We start from the raw sequence: 8,966 nt of genomic DNA on the forward strand, positions 1-8,966 counted from the left end.
TTTTAAAACAACGCTTAAAAATGACAAATTTTAAAATTTTGTCGAGAGACGAACTAGGACAACGATCCGAAATGCCCTCATTCTAAAAGAAAACAAATTTTTAAAAATTAATTAATTGTTTTATAAGTAAAAGGTTTTATATATAAAAAAACCCTGGACCTCATGCGATCGCATGGGAATTGCACGAGGTAGCCATGCGATCGCATGGCCCTTAAAAACTGGTCAGGATCAAAAGCGCATCGAGCTGTGCTCTCTGTCTCACAACACCCACACACACAAATACGAAAAAACACACACAAACACCCTAAAATCTTCAATTTTTCACCAAAATCATCCAAATTTCGTGCTATAATCCGTTCTAAACATGTCTTTTCTCAGATGGGAAAGCAAAAAGGTAAAAATTTCACCCCTAAACTCATAAATTTCCTACTTTTTGTGATAATTTTAATTAATTGCAATAATTTGATTTTGTTAATTTCTAGTGTAATTAGAGTTAAATTGTTAGTATATTATGCATGTATAACCTAGATTGATGCTATTTAACATGATTTGAAGCCAAAAACTTCAAAATTTTTAGAAATCTAGGGTTTGTGTTCTTGAGCAATTTGGGGCTTTTTGATATAAACAGGTTATGGCCAATTTTTGTCGTGAATTATTGCTAAATTAAGTAGTGTAACATGTTTAGGTAGCTAAATGATCCAAACATTGATCCTAAACATGATTTTTGAGAATTAAAGTGGACTTTTTATGTCCTAAATTCATGAACTTGATTAATTTGATATAAATGCCATTTGAAACTTGTTTAATTGCTAGTAATGATTACTTTGACATGTTATTTGAGATAAAAGCTTATGAACTTTGTAACCATTTTCATATATGCTTATTTGAAAAAGTATAGAATTGATAAAAAAAATGAAAATGAGTATAAGTTTAATATGGATTAAACATGTTATTGTAATTGTTTTAATTTGTTATTTTGCTAACACTAATGCATATTTGGATGCACAAATTTTGATCATAGAATCGAAATTGCTTTACCCGAGGGCGGGGCGAAAAATTTTGTTATCATTATTTTTAATTTTATTGATCTAAAGTATACCAAAAAAATTAAAAAACTCAAAAATCTTTCCTTTTAAAACAATCGCTGTAACGACAAATTTTAAATTTTGTCGAGGGACGGACTAGGTAAACATACCGAAACTACCTAAAGTAAAAGGAAACAAAATTTTAAAAAAATTATTCATTTAAATTGTTTTAATAAATAAAGGTTTTATATATATATATATATATATATATATATATATATATATATATATATATATATATATATATATATATATATATATATATATATATATATATATATATATATATATATATATGTTTGTAGTTTATCTTATGTACAAAACAGGGTAAAACAGCGCACTTTCAAAGACTGACATTAAAGTTCAGCAAAAGCTACTAATTTTGACGACAAGACGCAAAATATCAAATGTGATATAAAATAATATGTTTGCAAACTCGGTATTTTTCATCATTTTTCTACGCTAATCACCCTCATGAATTTAAATTTTTACTGATTTCATGCAAATGAGGGCATTGCATGATCTCAAGTGTGGGGAAGGGTTATAAATTCTCTCGGGTTTACACTTAGTTTAATTGCCAAATTTTGTGAAAATTTGAAAAATTTTCAACTAAATGAATTCAAAATCATGTTTATACATATTTATGAACGATAAAACTAGGTGTTAATGCCGAAATTATTGTTACCTCGGAGAGAACATAAATGGAGAAACAACCCAAAATGCTTGAATTTATTTAAAATGGAATAAAGGAAAATAAAAAGGCAAAGACAAATATAAATAAAAGCTAAGTGTGGGAAGAATTTACCAAGTTCTTCAAAACATATATCACATATTTGGTACAGATTATTGCAGGTACTTTTGCTTTAGACTAAACTAATCAGTTTTACCCGATTTATTGTAATACCTTTGAAAGAATAGATGGATCTACACGATGAATCAATTCCATCATTAAAAGGAAGTAAAGTCTTCCAAAAAAGACACGCGCTTCTTGATTTAGGTCAGAAAGTTGTCGTCCAGACCAGCTGTAGGTTGACGAAAAATCTAGAAAAGTCATCTATAAAATCAGCAGGAAATCCACGGACCTCAGCATCAAACAGGGTCTCCAAGTGGTCAGACTTATTCTAACCATGAGAGGATCTGTCTCGTAAAATGGGAAGGGCGCCGTGCAAATTAGCTTGATAAGACTAATGAATTAGACCCCCAGAAAGGATAATCTCCTTAAAGATTAAAAATTAGCTTTTAAGCCTGATATTACTCAATTCTTGAGATTGACTTTAAAGATTGAGAATTACAAACTCATGGAATTCGATAATATCTAAACTCGAGCTTGAACGAGAGAATATTTTGATCAAATTAAAACCAATTTGTTTTCTGAAAACCCATTTTCAATGCGTTCATTACCATTGAACGTAAAATCCTAAGAATTCACCGAAATTCATTAGGTCACCTGAACCAAATCGGGTGTCAACCGTAAGAACGGTGGTTGCATAGCATGGTCGAAGACAGGACCTTGTGCCAGACCAAAAAACTATAGGATGATCTTTGCTATTGCTCCTACAAAAGATAGTAATTGCATCCGACACGTTTTAGACCATGAACATCTGCATGTCATTAGACATTGCCTTAACGGTTGTTTGTTCAACGCTTTCCTTTACAACCGGATGGTAGTTTACCGAAAGGTAATATACGGAGCAAGTATACTGGATGTGTTGCTTTCCTAATACAAGGTTAGCAAGTGGGTGACACAAAACCACAAGTTTTGAGCTAAAATTTTAAAATCTGAAACCCACAAAACCCACAAAAATATTTTGCAAACACCGGTGAAGAGTTATTCCGGAAAACTTATCTAGGGTAAAAGCTAGAATGAATTTTCAAAAGATCAAATGTTTTCATAAAGATCCAATTTCCTTAAAGGATCTAAATTTTCATAGTCATGTAGGACTGTAAAATACATCGTTACTATCATTGTTTATACCGCCGTATCAAAATCACTGATGTATAAAGTGTGAGAATAAAAAAAAGTGATTCGAGTGAGGTGTGATTTTATTTTAAGTTATGTATTGCTTGAGGACAAGCAACGTTCAAGTGTGGAGATATTTGATAGTGCTCTAAATGAACATATATTTAGGCACAATATCCTTCCAATATGTAAAGCTTTTAGTTGCAAATGTTCTATTTTTATGTAATATTCGTTTAAATAAATAAGTGCGAAGACAAAAGAAGAAAACGATGATTTGAAGATGCAAATGACCAAAAAGCTCAAATGAACAAGATATAATTCAAGTGGTTCCATTTATTGATAAGAAACGTCTAAAAATGACAAGAGTACGAGTCGCAGAATGCAAAGTACAAGATATTAAATCGTACGAAAGGACGTTCGAAAATCCGAAACCGGGACATGAACCGAGCATCAACGCGCGAGTCAACGGAGCTAAAATTACAAGTCTACTATTCACAAGAATATAATATAATATATATATATATATATAATTATATAAAATTATATATATTATATTTTATATTAAATAAATCAAGCAGCCTACGTTTAATTGAAGGATGTATGCTGGCCAGCCTGTCCATGCAATCGCATGGAAATAACAAAGGGAACCCATGCGATCGCATGACTCCCAAACTCAGATCACATCTATAAAAGGCCAGCAAATTGGACGAGTAATATACATCTTTTTCTTTTCCTTCTCTGAACGAAAACATATATATATATATATATATATATATATATATATATATATATATTTATAATATTACGTTTAAATTAAGTTTAATAATAATTGGGTTATTGTAAGAAATGTTTTAAGGTTTTGTAAGTCGGAACTCTGTCCGTGTAACGCTACGCGATTAATCACCACTGTAAGCTATGTTCTTCCTTTTTAAATTAATGTCTCGTAACTAATTTAATATTATGCTTATTTGAGCCGAAGTAATCGTGATGTTAGACTAAATATTAAGACGAGGTTATTGGATTTTGTATCATAATTTGGGTTTGGACAAAAGACCGACACTTGTGGACATTGGACTATTGACTATTAATAGATAGGGGGTATTGTCTAATCGAATGACAACTCATTAGAATCTGTCGAACCTATCTTCAAATTAGTTAATCTACTAATTATTAAAATGATTATGTATGTTCTATTTAGTGACGTTTATACGACATCTTTTACGATCATTTAATAAATTATTCGGGTTGGGTAATTGATTATTCATTCTGATCAAGTGGGTAAATTAATATTCATATCTCATTAAAACAGGGGTGGATTACATACAAGGATAATTGGTGTAATTGTTAATAAAGTATTAAAACCTTGGATTACACGCAGTTGATAACCCGGTGTAATTATTATACAAAGTATTAAAACCTTGTTACAGTTCGAATCCCTAATTAGTTGGAATATTTGACTTCGGGAATAAGGTTAATTTGACGAGCATTTTATAATTATGACCGATGGACTATTATGGACAAAAACCAGATAGGTATCAAATAAACCAGGACAAAGGACAATTAACCCGGGTAACAATTAATTAAAATCAAAACGTCAAACATCATGGTTACGGAAGTTTAAATAAGCATAATTATTTTATTTTATATTTCATCGTACCTTTATTTACTGTCATTTTAATTACTGCAATTTACTTTATCGCAATTTAAATTCTGTCATTTATATTATCGTCATTTATCTTTATGATTTATTTAAAATCGACAAACCAATCATTAAACGGTAAAACCCCCATTTTATAATAATAATAATACTAATATTTACTAATATATATATTTATATATTTATACAAATATAGTTGTTAAAAATATAGTACGCAATAAGCCGTCTCCCTGAGGAACGAACCGGACTTACTAAAACCTACACTACTCTACGATTAGGTACACTGCCTATAAGTGTTGTAGCAAGGTTTAGGTATATTCCATTCAATAAATAAATAAATAACTTGTGTAAAATTGTATTGTATTTAATAGTATTTCTTAATAAAATTAATAGTATTTCGTATACACCCTCGCAACACATCAACACAGTCGATATCCTGGTGTAATCATTAACAATGTATTAAAACCTTATTACAGTTTAAGTCCCCAATTAGTTGGAATATTTTACTTCGGATATAAGGATAATTTGACGAGGACACTCGCACTTTATATTTATAACTGATGGACTGTTATGGACAAAATAGATTGACATATCGAATAATCTAGGACAAAGGATAATTAACCCATGGTAATAAATTAAAATCAACACGTTAAACATCATGATTACGGAAGTTTAAATAAGCATAATTCCTTTATTTCATATTTCATCGTACTTTTATTTACTGTCATTTTATTTATTGCACTTTTAATTATCGCATTTTTATTTATTATCATTTACTTTATGCTTTAAATTAAGTTGTATTTATATTTAATATTTTACATTAGGTTTTAATTGCGACTTAAGACATAAAATCGACAAACCGGTCATTAAACGGTAAAAACCCCCCTTTTATAATAATAATAATATTACTTATATATATTGATACAAATATAGTTTAAAAATAAATATAGCGTTAGACTCAGCTAGCTCCCTGCGGAACGAACCGAACTTACTAAAAACTACACTAGTTTACGATTAGGTACACTGCCTATAGTGTTGTAGCAAGGTTTAGGTATATCCACTTTATAAATAAATAAATAACTTGTATAAAAATTGTATCGTATTTAATAATATTTCGTAGTAAAAATATAACTATTTCGTATACACCTCTCATAACATCAAGTATTTTTGGCGCCGCTGCCAAGGAAACGAGCGAAACGCTATAAAAAATATATTAAGTTTTTAATCCATTTTTGTAAAAAAATTATATAAATTTAAAAATATAAAAACATAAAAAAATATTTATTTCTATATTTTTAAGTATTTAAATTAAAAAGTTTATATTTTTATTTTTCGTTTGTTAAAAATTACGACTAATAAGTAATTTTTTATATAAGTTTTTATTACATATTATATTTTTTTATAAATTAAAAACAGAAAATTAAATTCAGAAAAAAATATAAATAAATAAAAGAAGTATTCGGGCCCGAAACTGTAGCAGCCCAACTACTTGGCCTGAAAACCGAATCCATGCGATCGCATGGAATTACCACATTCAACTCATGCGATCGCATGAGTTGATATGACAGGTCTGGTACCTTTGACCATTGAATTAGGGTTACGTAATAATAATTATTATTAATTAATTACCTAATTAGGGTTTATTTTAATAATAATTTAGTTTAGTTTTTATTTAATTTGTATTTTTAAGTTTTAATTAGTTTTATTAAATTATAAACTTAACACTTTTATAAAATAATAATATAAAATAATATTTTTATAAAAATTAGTAATTTTATCATTTTTGTATCTTTTTATTATTTAGTACGTAGTTTATTTTTATCGTTCGCAATTAGTTTAAACTTAGTTTTTGCCGTAGTTATTTTATATTTCTAAATTTTTAGGCTTTGCCGTAAAATCCCTTAAGTGCTTTTTCTTTAGATTAAGATTTAGACGCTTTAGAAATTTACGACATCGCTTATCGCTTTAATATTTTAGAAATTTTAGTGCCTTTTAAGTTATTGCCGTTTTGGATATAGAATTCCTTTTAAGCTTTAATACCTTTAGACGTAAGTTTTAATTTTTAGTTTTTAGACTTTTAAGTTTCGACGTTTTTCTTTCTTATTTTTATTTTTCGACCTTTTATTTTTCGACGTTTTACGACGCACTCTTTTTCTTTCTTATTTCTCGACGCTCTAGTTCTTTAGGACATAGAATTTTCTTTATTTATTTTAAAATTTCGACGAAAAATTATTTTAAGCGGTTAAATTGATAGACATCCAAAATTTTCTGGTTCGTAGTAATAGTTGGATTTGTTAGTGGCGAGTTGTGGGCTTCTGATTTAAAGGGTCCTGGCTACCTGCTGCATCTATTGGCTATTCGAGACGGGGGCAAAATTAGAAAAGTCTATTAATTTGATAGCTTTAATAATTTTTATTTTTGTAACTTATAGGATATTCTGTGAATGCACCGAGCAAAACGTTCACCACCTTTCATACGTTCACCACCTGTAACTCGATCAAGACATCTAGCCAACATTGTCGCCGTTGATTTTTCTTTAGAATCGTCATCTAGTCAACCAAGTACTCCAATTCAAATTTCCGATAATCCATTTTTTGAACCCGACCTCACAATTGAGAATCCGGAGAATATTCAGGAACAATTCAGAGATCCTGAACCACTAATCATTCCTCCTGAACCACAAATCACTCATCCAGAGATTGTCGAGGAAGAAACCATTAAGTCAGAATCCTCTAGTGATTCAGATTCAACAAACTCAATCATGAAAAATCTGGAACCTCTAAGTATGAAAGATCGAATGAGGGCTAAACGCACTGGCCAAGGTCACGCAATTACTCAACCAGACATTAATGTGCCAGATTATGAAATCAACGGACAAATCCTACACATGGTAACTAATCAATGCCAATTTAGTGGTGCGCCGAAGGAAGATCCAAATGAATATCTTCGTACCTTTAATAGGATCTGTACTCTATTCAAAATCAGAGAAGTTGAGGATGAACAGTTATATCTCATGTTATTTCCCTGGACTTTAAATGGAGAAGCCAAAGATTGGTTAGAATCGTTACCTGAAGGGGCAATTGATACATGGGATGTTTTAGTTGAAAAATTTCTTAAACAATTCTTTCCGGCATCTAAAGCCGTGAGACTTCAAGGAGAAATTGTTAGATTCACACAGAAGCCAAATGAAACTCTATATGAGGCGTGGACAAGATTTAAAAAGTTGTTAAGAGGATGTCCTCAACATGGTTTAGACACTTATCAAATAGTACAAATATTCTACCAAGGATGTGACATTACTACATGAAAAGACATCGACATAGCAGCTGGTGGTTCCATTATGAAGAAAACCGCAACTGAAGCTTACAAAATTATTGATAACACTGTTTCCCACTCACACGAGTTGCATCAAGAAAAAGACATCGTTAGATAATCTAAAGCGGCTAGAGCCGATTCTAGCCATGACTTTGATTCCATTTCCGCAAAGTTAGATGCTTTCGAGAGACGAATGGAAAAGATGACTAAAGATATTCATGCAATACAAATTAGTTGTGAGCAGTGTGGAGGACCACATTTGACAAAAGATTGTCTCGGTATTGAACAAACAATGAAACAAAGAGAGAATGTTTCATACATGAACCAAAGGCCTGGAAATAATTATCAGAATAATTATCAACCGCCAAGACCAAACTACAATCAAAATCAGAATTATAACCGAAATGTTCCATGCAACAACCAACAAGGTCCTAGCAATCAACAAGTATCCAATAATACTTACAACCAGCAAAGACCTATTTTTCCAATTAAACCACCACAAACCGATGATAAAAAGCCAAATTTAGAAGATATGATGTCGAAGCTAGTTGAATCTCAAACGCAATTTTTCACATCTCAGAAACAAACTAATGAACAAAATGCTCAAGCATTTAGAAATCAACAAGCTTCTATTCAAAATTTGGAACAAGAAGTGAGTAACCTAGCAAGGTTGATAGGTGAAAGAAAACCAGGGAGTCTACCTAGCGATACAAATGCTAACCCCCGGAATGAAACAGCTAAAGCTATTACCACGAGAAGTGGTATTACACTTAAACCACCTGAAATACCTGTAATTTCTGATGACTTTATTCCTACTCCACAGGAACCACAATCTAATCAAGAAAAGGAAAAAGAACCGGTAGTTGAAAAGGTTAATGAAGATAACACAGTTAAGGCAAAGCCTTATGTTAAACCATACCAACCACCACTTCCTTACCCGAGTAAAATG

At 30.7% G+C, this 8,966-nt stretch overlaps 1 non-coding gene across 1 annotated transcript; it reads right to left on the minus strand.

The window, feature by feature from the left end:
• Nucleotides 1–7,847: 7,847 nt before the first annotated feature.
• Nucleotides 7,848–7,954, minus strand: LOC139845660 (small nucleolar RNA R71). Its single transcript, XR_011758425.1, has one exon. It is a non-coding gene; the product is annotated as a small nucleolar RNA R71 (small nucleolar RNA).
• Nucleotides 7,955–8,966: the final 1,012 nt, after the last annotated feature.

This window comes from Rutidosis leptorrhynchoides, chromosome 4 (assembly GCF_046630445.1).
Source record: "Rutidosis leptorrhynchoides isolate AG116_Rl617_1_P2 chromosome 4, CSIRO_AGI_Rlap_v1, whole genome shotgun sequence".
Taxonomy (NCBI): Eukaryota; Viridiplantae; Streptophyta; class Magnoliopsida; order Asterales; family Asteraceae; genus Rutidosis; species Rutidosis leptorrhynchoides.